Source organism: Schistocerca gregaria, chromosome 3 (assembly GCF_023897955.1).
Source record: "Schistocerca gregaria isolate iqSchGreg1 chromosome 3, iqSchGreg1.2, whole genome shotgun sequence".
Classification (NCBI taxonomy): Eukaryota; Metazoa; Arthropoda; class Insecta; order Orthoptera; family Acrididae; genus Schistocerca; species Schistocerca gregaria.
Genome location: NC_064922.1, coordinates 356,440,159 through 356,461,905, shown reverse-complemented (window position 1 = coordinate 356,461,905; position 21,747 = coordinate 356,440,159).

Here is a 21,747-nt window from a genome sequence, read left to right as displayed (position 1 = left end):
TGACCATTTATCATTTCTGCATGTTATGCTTCCATATTAGTAGACTTTTTTAATCATCTGTATTCACACAAGCTCCCATTAAAGAATGCAAATAAAAAATTCCAGATGTTCTAGTAGTGTTTATTTATCACACATCCTTTTATTATTAGGTGGTACATATAACACTTCAAAGGAAAGTGTATGTGGGGGAAAAATAAAGAAAACTGTAAAATAAAAGACAAAAACTCAGAAACCTGGTACTAGCATACGAATATCTTGACATTGCTCGATAAATTCAACTGCAACATTTCCATTTACCAACAGAATTACTTTGTGATCTGGGTCTACATCTACATTACTGTTCTGCAACTTATATTTAACTTCAAAAGTGAATGAGAAAAATAAATGTATACCTAAATCTTTCCATATGAACTCTTACTGCTATTATTTTATTACAAGGATCATCTGTCCTTCTATAGACTGGTTCCAATAAATTACTTGCATATACAGATGAAAAATTTTGTGATTCGAATTTTGTGAAAAGATCTTGCTACAATGGGAAACGCTTTTTCTTTAATGATTACCTTTCCAGGTCACTTATCATATCTGTCCCCTACTTTCTGAGAGTGTGAAATGAGTTGCCCTTCTTTGAAGTTTTTCTACGTTCTACATCAATCCTATCTGTTTAGGATCCCACACTTCCCAGCAGTACTCTAGCACAAATGAAAAGCATCGTGTGAGCAGTGTCTTTAGCAGACCTGTTGCATCCTCCAAGTGTTCTACCAATAAAATGTAGGCTTTGTTTTGCCTTCCCCACAACATATCTATTTGATTGTTCCAATTTAAGCCGCTTGTAACTGTAGTTCCTAGGTATTTTGTTGAATGGGCAGCCTTTACATTTGCGTGATTTCCCATACAAACTAAACCTCTCTTAGCACTGATATGGAATATCTCTCACTTTTCCTCATTTAGAGTCAATTGACTCTTTTCATACCGTGCAGATATCGTGTCTAAGTCATTTTACAATTGTTCTTGATTTTCTGACGACTCTACTATATGATACATGACAACATCATCTGAAAACAATCTAAGATGTCCTCTCAGATTATCTGTTAAATTGTTTATATACTTGGTGATTATAATTAAAGTTAAAATTTCAAGCCGCTGTAGAAATAACACCACTGGTCAAAATGACGTCATATTCCAATGGAATACTATTGGAGAAAGTGGAAAACGTATGGCAGAAGAAAAATAAATAGTTACAAAATGTACCAATGTCGCTATAAGCATAATAATTGAATAGTGGTCGCCTACAAATGACAAACGAATCATACAACCATTCCTAAGGTGTACATCTGATGTTAAACAAACTGCACTACTCACTGTGCATTGGTGTACATGTGTGATACTGTTATTTACCATCCATCACAGCAAGTTCATATCACATTGGATGAGAAAAATAGATTTTTAATCCGCAAAAAAAGCATCAATCAAAATCAAATCGGATTATTAATTTCCTTGTGACTGGCGCAAAACATGCTCAGTAAGCTGTCCACCACTTTTTGTAAGTTGAAATCGAGGGAACAGCACGTTCCACAGCTGATCGAAGTGTTTTCGGGGTTACTTCAGAATGTGCTGCACAATGCGTGCCTTCAATGCAGCTAAGTCGGCAGTCGGAACACTAAACACAACATCTTTCAGATAGCCTCACTGGCCATATTGGACAGTTCTGTGTATTGACATATTCTGTCAGATGGAAGTGGGCTTCGTATGTCCACAAAATCTTCCATGGCCAATCATTGTCCACTTCCATGTGATCAAGAAATTCTAAAGCAAAGGTCTCTCTTGCTGGCAGGTCAACAGGAAGCAACTCGTCAACATGGGTAATTTTGAATGGATAGTAAATAAGGATGTTTCGTATGATTTTACGCACCGTGCTCACAGGTATGTTCAATGTTCAGGCAAATCTCCATGTACTACACTTTTGCACACTATCAGTCTCCTCCTCCTGCAATGCTGTCGGCACTGCTTCCACTGACGTCGAAGCAGTTCATTTCCTCCCTCTACCAGGTTACACACCAAAAGAACCCATGTTTTCGAATTTCCGAATTATTTTCTCCAGACCCACCGCAGTCATCGGACCAACGCCATTTTTCAAACTTTCATTGTCCGCAACTTCTACAGAGTGACTTGTGCACAGTCATCATTCTTGTAATACAGCTTTACAAGCAGAGCGCGATCCTGCATTGAGCCAGTCATGGCGAATGTCGCAGACACGAAAGGAGCAAAAGCCGTGTACCTGGCATGTTTACGCCAACTACAATGGGTTGTGCACATGACAGATGTTTTCATTTACATATTTTGACACATACAGTGTTATCTAACAAAATTGTTCAAATGGCTCTGAGCACTATGGGACTTAACATCTATGGTCATCAGTCCCCTAGAACTTAGAACTACTTAAACCTAACTAATCTAAGGACATCACACAATACCCAGCCATCACGAGGCAGAGAAAATCTCTGACCCCGCCGGGAATCGAACCCAGGAACCCGGACGTGGGAAGCGAGAACTTTACTGCACGACCACGAGATGCGGGCTACAGTGTTATCTATTGATCAATTTTCACACTATTTTTTTTTCTTCCGCCATACGTTTTCTCCTTCTCCGATAATATTCCGTTGCAATTTGATGCCATTCTGACCAGTGGTGTTTTTTTCTACAGCGTTTTGAAAGTTTAACTTTAATTATAATCACCCTGTACATTAGGAACAGCAAGGGCTTGTAACACTTCCTTGTGGAACCCCAGATATCACTCCATCTATTATTATGAACTGTGGGCTTCCTGACAGGAAATCACGAATCCAGTTACACAAGCGAGACACCACTCCATAGGCACGCAATTTCATTCGAGGATTGTGGGGGACAGTGTCAAAATTCTTCTGAAAATATACAAACATTATATCAATTTGAGATCCTTTGTCGATAGCTCATTACTCTGTGTGAATAAAGACCCACAATGATATTTTCTGCATCTGCACAGACTACATGTCAATAGACCATTTGCTTCAAGCAAATTCATAATGTTTGAGCACAATAGCTCCATATGCTCCAAAATTCTACTGCAAATTGATATCAGTGATGTGGGTCTGTAATTTACTAGAATGTTCATACACTCCTGGAAATGGAAAAAAGAACACATGACACCGGTGTGTCAGACCCACTATATTTGCTCCGGACACTGCGAGAGGGCTGTACAAGCAATGATCACACGCACGGCACAGCGGACACACCAGGAACCGCGGTGTTGGCCGTCGAATGGCGCGATGAGAGTCGCTTCTGCCTTGGTGCCAATGATGGTCGTATGCGTGTTTGGCGCCGTGCAGGTGAGCGCCACAATCAGGACTGCATACGACCAAGGCACACAGGGCCAACACCCGGCATCATGGTTTGGGGAACGATCTCCTGCACTGGCCGTATACCTCTGGTGATCGTCGAGGGGACACTGAATAGTGCACGGTACCTCCAAACCGTCATCGAACCCATCGTTCTACCATTCCTAGACCGGCAAGGGAACTTGCTGTTCCAACAGGACAATGCACGTCCGCATGTATCCCATGCCACCCAACGTGCTCTAGAAGGTGTAAGTCAACTACCCTGGCCAGCAAGATCTCCGGATCTGTCCCCCATTGAGCATGTTTGTGACTGGATGAAGCGTCGTCTCATGCGGTCTGCACGTCCAGCACGAACGCTGGTCCAACTGAGGCGCCAGGTGGAAATGGCATGGCAAGCCGTTCCACAGGACTACATCCAGCATCTCTACGATCGTCTCCATGGGAGAATAGCAGCCTGCATTGCTGCGAAAGGTGGATATACACTGTACTAGTGCGGACATTGTGCATGCTCTGTTGCCTGTGTCTATGTGCCTGTGGTTCTGTCAGTGTGATCATGTGATGTATCTGACCCCAAGAATATGTCAATAAAGTTTCCCCTTCCTGGGACAATGAATTCACGGTGTTCTTATTTCAATTTCCAGGAGTGTATTTCCTTCCCTGAGTATTGGTGTGAGCTATGCAACTTTGCAGTGTTTAGGTACAGACCTTTTTCTGAGTGAATGGTTGTATATGATTGCTAAGTGTGGAGCTCTGGCATGAACATTCTCTGAAAGGAACCTAATTTGTATGCAGTAGGGACAAGGGGACTTTTTTAAATTAACTAATTTAACTTCTTTGCTACACTAAGGATATCTATTTGTAAGTTACTCATGTTGGTAGCTGTCCTTGATTGAAATTCTGGAATATTTACTTTATCTTCTTTGGTGGAGGAAGCTTTGAAACCTCCATTTAGTAACTATGTTTTAGTTTCACTGACATTGATAGCATCACCATTTATATTGTTCTGTGTTAACACTGCGATCAAATTGCAGTTAATAAACACTTTTCCTACTAGCATAACTGTAATTTGATTCATAAATATAAACTGACCAGTGTGTTTTGAATTAAAGGCTGCTTCTAACAAGTTATTTAATTGTTGTTCATTTTGCACAGTAGAAATGGCCACTTCAAATTCATTTGAATTTAGTAATATTTTGAACTGTCCTAGGCTATATCGTTATTGAGCCTATTAAAGGGATCTGATTGTGAGCGAATTTTCTGTGATTGATCATACTAATGTTGCTACATGTTTCTCAAAACTATTGTTTTGCGCAAATCAAAACAAATTTGAAACATGCGTAATGTCATATTTTCTTCATAGTACGTTACTTATGTCTCAGTACTACTGTTATCACAGTAGAAATCCACTGAATAGTATATGATCAAAAAAACTGGCATTTAACAAATTGCCTAAATTTTTATTACAACCTTTATTTGATCTCCATAATTTTGGTTCATTCTAATGAAAATTATATATTTAATTGCTGTATCAATTAACACTTATATAGATGAATTAGTTTGAAAGAAAATTGTAGCTAAAGCTAAAAATTTCGTACTTTCACAAAAACGCATTTAAATATTTTGATACTATCTTTTCAACCTACATTCAAAGTTTAAACGCTCCAGGTCCACAGCTGTAATCATTTGATGTCTTTGCATCATCCATTCCATACTTGGAGACCCTCTTTTGAATTATGACTGATTTTATGAGTCATAGTGCACTCATCTCAGCCTCCCACAGCCTCAGTTGGTCAATTGACTGAATCACATGCTTCATGTTCACCCCATGGTCAATGGCCATATCACTCAGCACTTTGAGCCTACTGATTGACCCATCAATGAAACACAACACTGCGCCCACAGATATTGTTTTAGTCAAGCATTCTAACATTCAGTTATGAAACTTTTTCTGGGCATCCATGATACCAGATTTTAGGGTATTGAGGCCCACAAATACTGTTTTAGCCAATTATTACCATAAAAAGTAAGTGAAACTTGCATTGGAATCCATAGTTCTACACAGATGCATTTAACAAGCAAGTGTATGCTAGCTATGCTTCTACTATAATGTCTACTACTGAAAGTGATTGTGAATTACTATGTCTGTATTCACCAACACTCAGACTAGCGCTCCGATATTTACATCATGACTCAGAACCCTTTGGACAGAGAGGATGACAGAGGTCATCATCCGTAGCAATCCTGTGAAAGAAGATGGTCCACACAGCTTTTTTCTCATTTATTGTAAAACTGTATGAAACAGATGAATACTGGGGGCCAGTATCTTCCCTTTTTCACATTTTCATATATCTTCACACAGTCACTGTTGTCACATGATTTGCTTTATCAACAACTTTTATCAGGTTATATAAATGTGTGCCTAATACAAGTGTAATGTTCATACTGGCACTGCTAAGAATATCCTACGACTTCCACGACACTGGCAACGGGTTATACACAAAGCTGGTGACTACAAGCTGTAAATAACTAGTTGCCACTATTAAAGTTCCAACCCTCATATATGCATGGACACCACATTATATGAGGATGACAATATATAATTAGATAACATATTTAATATGAAAATTTTAGAAACAAGGCTGCAGCAAAGACTGTAGGAGAAATGCTGCTATCCAATAGAAGAAGTCACAGAGGATGAAATGATAATTTGAGTAAGGGGTAAGTAAGTGTTAGATTTAATTGTACACCTGTATAACAAAGTGATTATGATGCTGTTTGTTAACGTCAGCTGTTCTACATTTATGGTGAAATCTTATCACAATTTTGAGATGTCTCCTGTTCCTGACTCAAATGATTTAGATTACTTATGACATGACATTAATAAACCGTAATTTACAACGGCACTGAGTAAAATGTACACAGAATGCGCACAGAATGTTCAACTGTTACCTAAGCTCTCTTGGCACCAATTTGACCAAACTGAAAAGCAGTGGTCACAGAACGAATAAAGACAAAGAAAGTCTGCTGCGGCAAGAATAAACACAGCAGAACTGGCAACAGACAGAATGGAGCATGTCATTGTTTATACAATGCTCTCTTGCCTATCAGTGTGCATCAGACAGACAAAAACAATATAGATTCTTGTTCCAGATGGACTGGGGTACAACTTAGCACAATTCAGAAAAATCTTTATTTGACAGATTTTTCATTTCCTTGTTCTCTTAATCATGTTCTATACAGAATGTACTATATGCTGTTCTACGAATCAATTTTGGATGTTATGAATATGATACTTTGACGATAAACAACATTATAAAATGATTGGTGACAGTTTGTTTGATGGTGGGATGGAAATATTTTCCTACATACATTTAAAACATACAATAATGCTTGAGGGTGCTTTCTTCATGATATTCTACTATCTATTTTGAAATGGGTCTTTCACAAACAGTTTTTCTGTATATCTTAAAAACAAAACTTAAAAAGCTGTGAAATATAATATATGTACACATGTATGCTGTCAGACAGACTGGACATTTTAACGACATCATATCCAAAAATCCTACATCAATTTTTACAAGTGAAACTTATTTGAAGCATCTTATTCTTACAGTGAAATGTTTGCAATTAATCTTCTTGTTACCAAGTGTTAATTTATACATTTTAAACACTTTTGTAGCAAGCAGTCATGTGTAACTATTGTAAATATTGAAGTATCAATTATAATTATTATAGTGTCTAGAAAATTATTATCATTTCCTTCCTGTTTAAAGTTGTGGTGTGTTTGTATTAAACACATAAACATCCATCCCCCAAACAAACAAACACCCACACAAAAACACACTGTTTTTCTTATGCACAGGAACAAACTTTAGAAAATCCTGTGACCAAAACAGGCAGCTACCTGTGAGACTTCCTTATTCATGTCAATAATATGTAGCAGTAAAGTACAAGGAAAATTATGTCTAGTTCTCCAAACAGGACCCTTTGGAAGACTGGAGGAAGTACATTGTTTCTAAAGGTATTAGCCTCACCTATCAAGTTAACCACAGGAATTTTCCGTGTATTTTGTGACCATAGTGCTTCATTTAGTTGAAGCAGATCCATGGAATATTTAATATGTGGCCGTTTTTCGTATGAGCTACTTACTTTTATGTTTTGACTTGTCATCTGTGGGCTACAGAAAATTTTCAATACTTCCATGAATATGGATTGTGTAAAAAGTGATAAGCAATTATTTAATTCCTTGAAGCATTGTCTGTATGTCATTTGTATTTCCGTATGCACTGATGGGAAAAAACGCAATACCAAAAAATAATTAATGCAGAGTCAGGGAATCTTGAGGATGCGTTTGTCTAGGTAACATACTTAAGTGATTAACGTTGCAAGATCACAGTTTAATGTAAATGTGAAATACACCATTGAAAATGTGAAATTCTGGTTCATTAATAACCAGTGTAACCCCCAGAACGTTGAATGGAAGCATGCTGACATGCCTGCATTGTGCTGTACAGGTACCGGATAACAGTTTGTGGGATGGACTTTCATGACTACTGCACTTGGTCAGTCAATACAGAGATGGTTAATGCTGTTTGTGGGTGACACTGGAGTCGTCATACGATGATGTTTCGTATATGCTCGACTGAAGACAGATCTGGTGATTAAGCAGGCCAATGCAATATATTTACACCCTGTAGAGCATGTTGGGTTACAACAGCAATATTCAGGCAAACGTTCTCCTGTTTGAAAATACCTCCTGGAATACTGTTCATGAACGGCAGCACTACAGGTCGAATCACTAGATTTACATACATAGTTTCAGTCATACACACGTCCATCATTGGCACTGAGACAGTACCAGCTTTCAGTGGCCTCTCGTGTTGACACCACTGAAGTCGCAAATGGTGGTAGTTTGGCGTCAGTGGAATGCACACTATATAGTAGTAGTAGTAGTAGTAGTAGTAGTAGAGGGGTTCTGGGTGCATGACAGCAAGGTCTTCAGCGCCCGTTCAGTAACTTAGTGAGACGGGTGTCAAGAAAAATCCCAGAACAGGAATATAAAACGGAACAGAAAACAAGGGTAACAATCGTCGAAAAACATGTGCTCACCCACACCAAAGCGTGGGATGAAGCAGAGCGTCAGCAGTAAAACATGGACAACACAGGAAGAAAATGATAGAAGAAGCTAAAACAATGTAGCAGATGGAAGTGGCTGGCTGACCGCAAGGAAAAAAGGGGAGGAGTCAGCAACTCTGCAATACACTAAAACCTACAGCCTAAAATTGTAGGCCAGAGTCCAGACACATCACAAAAATTAAAAACCCTAGACACACACATCTCATCATTAGCTTAAACAGAAGGCAGATCCCCATCAACTTGTGCTTCTGCCCGTGCATCACGGTATAAAATGCAGTCTGTTAAAATGTGCCGGACAGAGATGTGCACACCACAAGCATCACAAAACGGTGGATCCTCCCGCCGTAATAAAAAGCTATGTGTGAGAGGACAGTGCCCGATCCGATGACGTGCAAGAGCCACCTCCTCCCGCCTGAGCAACCGGCAGTAGGAATGCCACGGCCGAGTGGTTGACTTAATCAACCGCAGTTTATTGGCCGTCACCGCCAGCCATTCGTCCTCCCACAACTCCATGCACTTCCTGTGGAATGCAGCGATGACTAACAGCAAGGGAATAGGACACTGGACCACAACCTGCTCTTTGCAGGCCTCCTTGGCAATCCGATCGGGCTGTTCATTGCCCCAGATGCCGACATGACCAGGCACCCAGCAGAAGGATACCCCGCCGTTGGAGCAAGTACAATTGGTTATGTATCAGCTGGACCATCGCCTCAGTCGGGTACAGGTTCTGCAGTGATTGTAAGGCACTAAGAGAATCGGAGCAGAGAAGAAATCGATCGCGCAGAACACGATTCATCTGCTCCAGTGCCTTCAGGATCGCGTGGAGCTCCGCTGCGAAAACGGTATATTCAGCAGGGAGGCGAATCCGGGTAACTTGATCAGGGAACACTACAGAACAGCCAAGGAAATTCTCCTGTTTGGAGCCATCAGTGTACACGACAGTGAAACCGTGATGCACATCTAAAATGTTAAAAAACAGAGATTGGAACGTAAAATCTGGTGTGCGATCTATCTTAAAATTAGTCAAATCTAAAATAAGTTTGGGTCTCCGGAGGAGCCAAGGTAGAGATCTGCTCCAACCGCGACGCAAAACACGAAGACCAGTCATAGACATCGCAGCGAGGCAATCCTGTGGGCGAATCCCATAGGGCTGCGTCGCACGTTGCCGGTTATGAAATGACTGTGCCAGAGGAGGCTGAGCAACGGTATTGTATGCAGGGGTGTATGGTGTGGACAAAGTTTTATATGCCTGGCTCATTTTTGACTCGAAGCTCACGTGGTTACCTCATCTTAAAGACCTGAAACGGCGGTCACTTAAGGCTTTAAGTATTTTAAAATGTCTTAGCCATAGTACATGGGGAGCTGACAGGACTTGTCTTCTCCAGTTTTACAGGGCGTTTGTGCGATCTCGGCTCGATTATGGATGCACGGTGTATGGGTCTGCGAGGCCTTCTTACTTAAAGATGTTGGACGTTGTGCACCATGAAGGGCTTCGGTTGGCCACTGGGGCATTCCGAACTAGCCCCATACCAAGCCTCTGTGCAGAGGCTGGTGAATCGCCACTACCTATGCGGCTACTTATAGTGCGCACACTATATGTCATCTGGCTCAGAACTGTCGTTGTAGTACCGATATCTAGCAGTTCGTTGTGACACTATGCTGCCAAATGCTACTCCGACTGCTACTGCAAATGCAGTATGATGCACCAGAGCCGTATGCCAAACACAATGGCCTTCAGACGGTCTTCAGAAGCCTGCGACTGTATATTCTTGGACCACAGCTGCCAGCAATCATGCACAATGGTTACGTTACTGCCAAGGCTTTCTGCAGTATTTAAGAAAGAACAGTCAGCTTCTCATAGTGTTATGGCATAATCTCGTTCAGACTCAGTGAGTTGTTGATAATGGAGTTTTTGTCACCTTGAAGTCATCCTTGACTAACATCAACTCACCAAATCCAATCTCAATGGTAACTAACTCTAAACGACCGATTCAGTGTATTTTTAAGCAAACCTGATTTGCCTACTCATAGAGGCGCTACTAGCTCCACCCTTTTAATACTGGAGAGAAATCTTAATACATGTAGAAGCACACCTACCAACTTCTGTTTATGTTGCACAAACTGCTTCTTGGTGCTGCGATTTTTTTTCTCCATCGGTGTACATACTGGTGCGCAAAAGTAAGGTCAAAAGTAGCTTTTGCGTGATGTGTCACTACTCTATGAAACTTGGACCACACACAGAAAGAACTGCTACATTATAGCAGAGTACAGAAGATAACTGAGAACAATACATAATGAGGTGAATAGATATGAAGCTTTTATTCAGAGTAGCCGCAATTTATGATGGTCCTTGGCCATTAGAAAAGGAGGAACATGGTCCTTAGTAGGGAGTATGATCGCCATGGACTGCATGTATGCTCTGCGACGCACTCCCACGCTGGTCACAAGGTTTGTAAGGTGTTCTCGTAGATGGGCGTTTCATTCCTCCACCAGCGTCGTTGACAATTGCTGGATGGTCGTTAGTGCATTTGGACATGCTGAATACATCTCCCTAACGCATCCCACACGTGGTTCTGCAGTGTCACCCATAAAAATTAAGTTAGATCGAAATGCAGCCTTGAAAAGACACACATAGTGAGGGAGTAGTGTCATAATACTAGCGACTGTTGAGTGTACCGTGTTCAAAGACTTGGACACTGGCACATCCATACAGCATTATGCCTCTCCATAACGTAATACTTGGACCAGCAAACGATCATGTTTTGACAATGTTCCTGGGTGCATTACGTATTTTCACCTCTCATCTTTCAAAGGGTACATCCAGCATTTTCAAACTTGATGGTTTTGGTGGTCCAGGTGCTAGGTTTGGGGAGGCACAATGTTACATGGGAGTACTAATCTCCAAATCTTTGAACATAGTACATTCATCAGTCAACATTATTGTAACACTGTATGTCCATCTTTTCAGGATGCATTTGGCCCTGCCCTAATTTTTATGGATGACAGTACACAACTACATCAAACAGTGAAGGGATAGGAGCTCTTGAAACGAGACAGTATTCGGCGAATGAATTGGCTTACCCGTTTTCCTCTCTTAAATCTCATCGAGCGCATTTGGCATATGCTGTTAGATGGACTGCAGCCCATTCACATCCACCAATGTCCATCTAGCACTTATCTTTTGTGAAGTTCAGAGGACCATCATGAATTACAGTGACACCAGTGAAACAAGTGTCTTCGAATAATAGGTTTCATTTTTGTTTGTCTCATTTCATATTTCTTTCCATTACCTTTTGAACTACACTACTGGAAATTGAAATAAGAACACCGTGAATTCATTGTCCCAGGAAGGGGAAACTTTATTGACATATTCCTGGGGTCAGATACATCGCATGATCACACTGACAGAACCACAGGCACATAGACACAGGCAACAGATCATGCACAATGTCCGCACTAATACAGTGTATATCCACCTTTCGCAGCAATGCAGGCTGCTATTCTCCCGTGGAGACGATCGTAGAGATGCTGGATGTAGTCCTGTGGAACGGCTTGCCATGCCATTTCCACCTGGCGCCTCAGTTGGACCAGCGTTCGTGCTGGACGTGCAGACCGCGTGAGACGACACTTCATCCAGTCCCAAACACGCTCAATGGGGGACAGATCCGGAGATCTTGCTGGCCAGGGTAGTTGACTTACACCTTCAAGAGCACGTTGGGTGGCACGAGATACATGCGGACGTGCATTGTTGGAACAGCAAGTTCCCTTGCCGGTCTAGGAATGGTAGAACGATGGGTTCGATGACGGTTTGGATGTACCGTGCACTATTCAGTGTCCCCTCGACGATCACCAGAGGTGTACAGCCAGTGTAGGAGATCGCTCCCCACACCATGATGCCAGGTGTTGGCCCTGTGTGCCTCGGTCGTATGCAGTCCTGATTGTGGCGCTCACCTGCACGGCGCCAAACACGCATACGACCATCATTGGCACCAAGGCAGAAGCGACTCTCATCGCTGAAGACGACACGTCTCCATTCGTCCCTCCATTCACGCCTGTCGCGACACCGCTGGAGGCGGGCTGCACGATGTTGGGGCGTGAGCGGAAGACGGCCTAACGGTGTGCGGGACTGTAGCCCAGCTTCATGGAGACGGTTGCGAATGGTCCTCGCCGATACCCCAGGAGCAACAGTGTCCCTAATTTGCTGGGAAGTGGCGGTGCGGTCCCCTACGGCACTGCGTAGGATCCTACGGTCTTGGCGTGCATCCGTGCATCGCTGCGGTCCGGTCCCAGGTCGACGGGCACGTGCACCTTCCACCGACCACTGGCGGCAACATCGATGTTCTGTGGAGACCTCACGCTCCACGTGTTGAGCAATTCGGCGGTACGTCCACCCGGCCTCCCGCATGCCCACTACAAGTCCTCGCTCAAAGTCCGTCAACTGCACATACGGGTCACGTCCACGCTGTCGCGGCATGCTACCAGTGTTAAAGACTGCGATGGAGCTCCGTATGCCACGGCAAACTGGCTGACACTGACGGCGGCGGTGCACAAATGCTGCGCAGCTAGCGCCATTCGACGGCCAACATCGCGGTTCCTGGTGTGTCTGCTGTGCCGTGCGTGTGATAATTGCTTGTACAGCCCTCTCACAGTGTCCAGAGCAAGTATGGTGGGTCTGACACACCGGTGTCAATGTGTTCTTTTTTCCATTTCCAGGAGTGTATAACGCTTGTCAGTCACACATAATGCAAAAGGTACTTTTGTACTTATTTTTTGCACATCTCTGTACATGGTGTTTCAGAAGTGATGATCAATAATTCGCATGTGGAAAGTACAGGCCAAAGGTATCTAAAAATCTCCAATAAACATGGCTACACAAATCAACCGTTTTCGAGATACAACACATTTTCTGTTGCGGTTAATCAGTGTCTAGGAACACTTGGCATCTCTAAATGTTAATGTAGTTGTTCGTAATGTAGTCCATGTGGCTGAATGCAACATTGAACTCGTCTCTGAAATGAGGTGTGAATCCTCTCAGGCAGTCCTGGAAAATTCTGTAAATGCTGGAAGGCTGCTTCAATCTGCAATGGTAATTCCTAAGAGCGTTGACCTTGGTTGCGTAGAGCAAGCTTTTGATATGAGGCCACACACAGGCCTTCCTTTACCTATCCAGTGTTGACCATTCGTCCGAGTTAAAATCTGGTGCACTCGTGAATTAAAATGTGCTGGAGCACCGTCGTGTATGAACCACATGTTCAGGTGTTGGTTCAGTGGGATATCACCATGTACATCGGGAAATACAGTCCTCAGAAACTGCATGTACTGCTGTCTGGTTAATCTCTGTAGTAGGAAGCACGGTCCAGTTACCTGGTCTCCGAGCAGTCCTGCCCAGACCTTCAGTGAATAACCCTGCTGACATCATATAGACGTGTTGCATTAGGATTGACATCAGCCCAAATGTGACAGTTATGGTAGTTAAAAATACCATCATGGATAAATTCAGCCTCATCCATAAACAGTATACCACTTAAAATAGGGAATTCAGGGTACACTGTTGTTGCACCCATTTGCCGAAGTTCTCTCTAGGAGGTAAGTCTGCATTGTTGACAGCTTACACTTGCTGGAGATGAATGTGAATAGAGTACCTGCCAGTGTAAGATCCGCCACATACTGCTGTGACTCAGGACATGGTCTTGGGTGGCAATACTCGTTGTTGAATTACTCGGACGTTCATGTATAATGTATAACATCCTTTCCTCAACATCTGGTGCTATGGATGTAGGTCGACTTTCTCGTACATCTTGTGTGAAACTCGCGGTTTGTCTAAGACGCTGATGGAACTGGCTAATTGTAGGCCTGTCTGACTGCCTGCAGAGAGGAGAAGCTTCTTCATACGATCGTGCAGTCTCAAGGGCACTGCCATTCATTTTTCTGTGTATGAAGTGTTTGTGAGCATACTCTTCATTGTTGTAACGTCTGTCCATGGTGCCTTCACGTTCGCAACTGATTGTGAGTCTGGTCCAGCACAGTGCGCAGAAGGAGAAAGGGAAGTAGATGTTCATGTGTAAACAAACAGATAGTCAATCCCAAACATTGAGATGCCAACATAAATAACCTCGATATCCAGGGGCATTTCCTGTTGGTTCCCAACTCGAATTAATGTGATACCTTGGCAATGGTCGATTTGTGGACCCTTGTTTATTGGAGCTTTTCAGCTACTTTTCGCCTGTTGTTTCCAAGTGTGAATTATTGACCATCACTTCTGAAACACCCTGTATATACTGCCATTGATCCCCACTTTAGGTGGAGATTTTAAAAGATCCCTTACTGACTCACCAATAGTTAGGGAACTATGGGTCAACCTGTACAAAGTCCCTACTTCATGGGTAAGCCTTATATAACTGTGGATACATTAGCTGTCCAGGCATTGCCACTGGCAACTATTTTGCCTAAATTGCTGTCTATCCTATAGTAAGTAGCACACCTTGAGAATGAGTTTATTTTTTTATAGAGCTTTGGACCATGTTCTTGTTGCAGGTGCTTATGCTGAGATCCCTGCTGTGCATGACACAAAACATGCCACCACAACACTAAATGGTCTTTGTTGAAGCATCCTTTAAGATACCAGTTATGAAGGACTGGGGACACTCCATAACAAGGAATCTGAGCTCCACAACGTACTTTACATTAAGCTTGACCTCTGAGACAAGTGAGACTCATCGAATACCACAAATATGGCGAATATACTTCCCAAACCATCTTGCCTGTTTTGTCTTCCAATATGATTTTATTCAGAAGTTGACCCCCTTCTAAAACGCTGTATTATTTCGTACAAAGATATCTGTGGTATATAGCCCAAGCATTTTTGAACACAAACGTATATAGTAGTAGCCATGTTGAAAAAGATTTACAGTCATTCTCAGCTATGGTAGCCGATTAAAAACGTCTTAGTCAGTGTTGCCACTTTCATTGTGCGAAGTGTAGTGAGCTGTATTCAGACACTCTCATTCGTGACGTTTGATTCAGTTTCCTGCCGATTCAGAGATTCACGCTCACTCATTAAGAAAATCCGAAGTTATTATGGGAAGAAGTATCTTTGCAATAGCTCATGAAGTTTTTGATGCAGTCCAAGACAAATCGCCTGTGAAATACAAAGTGGTTTAAGTGTGAGAACGACTGGCCCACACCCAGAAGTACTGATCTAAATACACCGAACAAGGTGGCGTAGTGGTTGGCACACTGGACTCACATTCGGAAGGATGGTGGTTCAAGTCCTCTTTGCCCATCCAGAAGTAGGGTTCCCGTGATTTCCCTAAATTTCTCCAGGAAAATGCCAGGTGGGTCCTTTGAAAGGGCACTGTCAATTTCTGTCCCCATTCTTAACAAAACAATCGGAGCTTGTGCTTCACCTCTTATGACCTCGTTGCCGACTAAATGTTAAACACAAATCTTCCTTCCTCCTATCCTTGAGCTAAATACAGACATTTTCGTTGTCTTCCTCATCATCCAATTCTGTAACCTCCAGGACAGCGTTCGAATTCAAGAAAGTTTAATGGCAATAGCAAATGAAAGTCGTAAGTGTAAATGGAATGATCAACAATCAGCATAATTTTCCAAGACAGTTCTATCATGTGTGGGTTCTTTCCACACTCACCAATGTGGAACCCATACACACCATAATACAATTTGTTTCTGTTGTTCCAAACCTGATCATGCAGCTCCATTATGTTTACAACAATCTGGGAAAACAAGTAATACTTCACCTCACCAGCAGTCTGTGACTCTTTCTCTCTTATAACTGACAACTCAGGTTATTAGCGATGAAATGTCGTTAGACATAGAAAATCCAAAAGGTGGAAAGTTGGATACCTTCTTTTTGTTTTTATTCTGGCTTACAAAGTCATTCTATTTACATATCTGAAATCTCTTTTCCAAATTTATAACGTTCCTTTGAGTCTGTGTTAGGTTGTATCAAAAATTTTGAAGTTCATATAACAATAACAATGGACCCTCATGCATTTCCAGTACGACATTTCTACGGAGGAAGAAAATCCATGATCCATGTGGAATGACCTAAAGAAGACCTAAACCAACAGCATGGACCATAACATCACTCGTATTTCTTCAGACCAGTAGGCTATACCTTTCTTAATAATGCACAAGACAAATAGATTATTAGGAATCTGTGACAATTCTGAATCTATAGTAAACGCCCAATTTGAGGCAGACACTTGCCGAACTTATGTTTGTCTCTCTGTGAAGACTCTAAGAATTCAAAGACATTAATATGCATTTCGCTCCCCATCAATACAACTTCTTATATTGCCATTTGGAGCTTCAGTTGCTCCAGAGAAATTTGAACACTATTAGAGCAATTAATTCACAACATTTTCCTGTGTGTTAACTATCTTGATGACATCACTGTAACTTGTGTCACTTAAGGATGTTATCTACAAAATCTGAAGAGTCACATCTGCAAATTTTGTTTCGAACATTAAAAAACAATAGCATCAAGAGTATATTGAACAATTTTTTTAACGCACATTAGAATTTATGCAAAACAAGAATGGGTTAAGAGTGACAGCCAGTTGAGACAAATGATATAATATCTGTACCTAAAAATCACAAAGATGTACTATCGTTTTAGGCAGGCTCTATTGTAATAGAAAGTAAGCACCTAAAATCATCCAGATTAGCAATTGGCAAATCTCGTAAGCAAAAAATGTTTAAAATTCATATGGTCTCAGAAATTTCAGAACATATTTCTTATACTAAAAAATTCCTTAAATCAGCTCCCATCTAGCCACACACAACCCAAAAAAGGTTTGGTTTTGGGGACAGATCTGTTCCATGACAGTAGGTCTTTCATACAAAATCGAGGATGGCTCGAAATAGCCCAAAGCATATTATGCATAAAAAATTATGATAACAACACAAATTAATTGTTCTAAAATTGAGAAAGAAACTTAAGCCATCATTTAGAACATTCAAAAATTCAAGGTGTTCTTGTTACCTTGGTCTGGTGTAGGAAAGGCCTGAAGATTAATCTGATCAGGTTAAATAAATAAATATTTGGCTCTAAATGCCATTTGGAAACAGATTATTAGCATCTTACCAACCTGTGTGCCCGCTCATCCATATACCAGGAAGAAATGATGTAAATATTGTAACAGACGCCGCTATATTTGAGCAATTTCCAAAACTGAGTGTATTATACCTTCGTGGTGTAACAGCCCACTACCAATGCTTTATAATGCCTTCGAGTGTGATGAGACGAAGATTTATGCCAGCAAAGTACTTTGCTTCAACTTTACAGCAAGCACTGAAAGACTTTCCTGAAGTAGTCATTGCCACCATCAAGGACTCAGTACTATGATAGGTCTGTACTTACATCCTGCAGGGTTCATCACATGTCTACCTGCAAGTGCCCCATATTTTCTACAGATCTCCTTCTCACTGCACATCAACACACTGTACAGCATCCTCTTGCTGGCTACTAAATCAGCAGACTACAGGCTGGTCACCCCGCAGTCCATCCAGCAGCAGCAGCTGAGGCTGCTTCGTTGGTCACATTGGGGCGTGTCACAGTTGAAAAACTGAGGAAGTCATTAGGTATATTATGCCGCCATCAAAGTAGTAATGGAGGAGACGATCAATGTGTGTACCCCCTGTGTGCAGAAACAGTTGGTGGCACCATGACACTACTCACTGTGGGCATCTCTGCACCGTCTTTAGGAGGACATTTCAGTAGACTCTGTGGGCTCCAGATGATGGGCAACTTATCCAGTTTCCCACAATATATGATCAGTGTGGTGTACACTACAAATGTATCGATCATCAAATCCCTGGAAATCATTTCCACTATTAAAGGAACCTCTGACATCATGTGTCAGATAATGGTCCTCAATTTACACCAGTCCAGTTTGCGTCTTTCTTCTGCAGGAATGAAATTCAAGGCATGATTACATCATTTTATCCAATGTCGAAATTTAAGACTGAATGGTTCATGACAAGGACACTACAGATGACAACAAAGGAAAAGTCTTGACAAGTTTCTTGGCCATCTACAGATCCACATTCATCACTGAATGCAGCCCAGCTGAGATTTTGCATGTCTTTGCCTTCTCTTCCCAGAAGACCTCTAGTGCCAGCTTCCTTCAGAGAGACCAGTCAAGAAATTATTGGTACAAGTTCATGTCGCCAGTGTGTGCACTGACTTTTGAATCCAGGCTGGGATGGACGCTGTGCATTATCACTGCTCAAGAAGGATGTAAAATATTCTCTGTCATAGCTTTTGACAAAATACTGGTGCACCATTAGAGCCCTTTGAGACTCTGATCATTATATGAGATCTCTACACAACAGCTAGCACTACTTCAGGACCTATGTTGGTCCACATTCAATACTGGCCGCACATCTCTAAACCACACCTACCACTACTTCAGGACCAGTGTTGGCCCACATGCCATACTGGCCTGCCATTGGTCCATCATAGTGTCTGTATGACCTGAATCCTAAAACTCACCATCCCCCCACCATCACCTACTCTACCACTGCCTCGGGGCAATGACAACCCACCACAACAGGTGTGCACTCAATTGGCTTCTTAAATAATAGAACCCAATATGTTGTCCTCGACAATGAGTGCTCATCAGAGACAAGGGTATCGTCAGAAGAACTCCAGGGTAGTACGATACAGTTTCTGTTGTTCTCTATATACGAAATTGATTTGATGTACAGTGTGTGCAGCAATCTGTGGTTGTTTGCTAATGATGACATGGTTTACGGTGTGGTGTCGAAATTGAGTGACTGACGGAAGATACAAGACAACGTAGACAACATTTCCAGTTGGTGATGAATGACAGCTGGCCATAAATGTGGAAAATGTAAGTTAATGCAGATGTGAAGGAAATTCAGAACTGTACTTTCGGGTATAATATTGCTAGTGTCCTGTTTGACACAGTCTCTAGTCGTTTAAATATCTGGGCATAACGTTGCAGAGCGAGATGAGATGAAACGAGCATGTAAGAACTATGGTAGGGAAGGCGAATGGTTGACTTCAGTTTATTGGGAGGATTTTAGGAAATCCTGTGAAGGAGACTGCATGTACGAAGCTGGTGTGACCTACTCTCGAGTACTGCTCAAGTGTTTGGGATCCGTGCCAGGTCAGACCCAAGGAAGACATCGAAGCAACTCAGATGCAGGCTACTAGATTTGTTACTGGTAGGTGTGTACAACACGCAATTGTTACAGGGATGCTTTGGGAACTCAAATGGGTATCCCTGGAGAGAAGGCGACACGTTTTTTTTTTGTTTTCTTTTTTTTTTTTTTGGAGAAAGAGTATTGAGCAAATTTAGAGAACTGCCATTTGCAACTGATTGCCAAACGGTTCTACTGCCATCAACATACATTGCACGTAAGGACCACGAAGATAAGATACAAGAAATCAGGACTCATATGGAGACATATGAACAGTCGTTTTTCACTCGCTCTATTTGCGAGTGGAACAGGAAAGGTAATGATTAGCAGTGGTGCAGGGCATCTTCCGACATGCACCATACAGTGGATTATGGAGTATCTATGTAGGTGTAGGTAAATGTAGACTGAAGGCACAGCCATTTCCACCACATCCGCCCATGTCTGCTACCCCATATCATTGACTGCAGTGAATCTTTAACACCCAGCAGTATTACCTTTTCTGCATACAGCAGCTCTAGTGGGGATCTCAGCTGATCCTCTCCTCAACAGCAGTATAAGTTCTGAGCTGTCCAGTCCTGTGCTACGGACAGATTGACAGGGGAGAAATTTGATACTCTCTCTAAACAGCAAAATGGATCTCACAGCAAAGGGTGCTGCCAATGTGCGGTACCAGATGCTATAATAATTACCATCCTCATCACTTCTTGTGTGTTATACCACTGGCACATAAAGGGACCCACAGCCTGTGCTGTACCTACCGTGAAAGTCGTCAATACTTATCGCTACCCTAGTTATCAGACCACAGCAACAAACATGTTTTTTCTTGCACTGCTTTTTAATTGTTTTATCGTAATTATGCTATCTGTACTTGTTCAACAGACCGATTTTCCTTGGGATGTTCCCAAACTTGCATTCTCATTTGCCTATAATGATTGTGCATCTCTATGGTTAGCATTGTTTCTGTTTTCATCAGTCCTCCAGAGCTCGTGTAGTGCTATTGTGAAAGTCTTCATCAGTTCAAACACAAATAAAAGTACAAAGAAAGCAAGGCAGAAACGTATGTTCAGTAAATATCAAGTATCATCAGTTAAGATATGAAAATGAATTCACACCAATTGTTCAAAGCTGCTTAGCCAACTTCAGGATAAGTATTAAATCTCATAGTAAAACACTATGTATCTTATCAAGTGGCCATGAAGTCGTTCTATTATTGTCACTTGTGCAGTTTTTTTGTCTCCTAAATCATTGCCGATTTCTTCCCGTGTCTTTAACGTATAGACATTTTTTAGTAATTTCACCAAATATTACCAAATATGGTCAGAACATACAAATATGATATCTGAAAATCACATTTTCATCCTGTTCATTTTGTCAGGTAAGTCTGGATAAATAATTATTCAGCAATGCACAAGGTAGCATGAAGTGACCTCCAGCTGACTGAACTCTAGTTTATCAGTACCAAGCATCAATTGAAATCATTTCAGTGATCAGAAATGGTCCTGAGTTTGTTGATACTAATACAAAGGAGTAGAGTGAAAAGAGAAATGGACTAATGATGTAGCGAGATTCATTAACTATTCCCGACCAACATTCAGCTGAGCTGACATGTTTGATCACCAAGGTTTCACACCTGGATTTATGAACTTGTATCGTCCCATAGTGCTCAGAGCCATTTTTGAACTTGTATCGTTTCCCTCTACGTTGGACGTTACATCGTCAAGAGTTCGTGTGTTGGTAAGAAATATTTGTATAGGTCACAGGAGTTTAAAGATAAACGAAAAGTCTTGTTTTTTATTTCCCAGAGAATAATGTAGCCATTTAACAATAGGATCAGAAAATCTCACTGGTGTACTGATAAATGTTTTTAGGCGGATTACCAGATACGAGGTTGCAAAGTAAACTTACAGATATATGTATTAATTGTTACAATTTTTGCTAGTAAAAATCTTTAGAATTATCAGTTTGTATTTCACTTAAGTAACAGTACAGCAGTGCACATAAATGCTGCTCTGCCAATGCCATGAAAGATTTAACATTTATA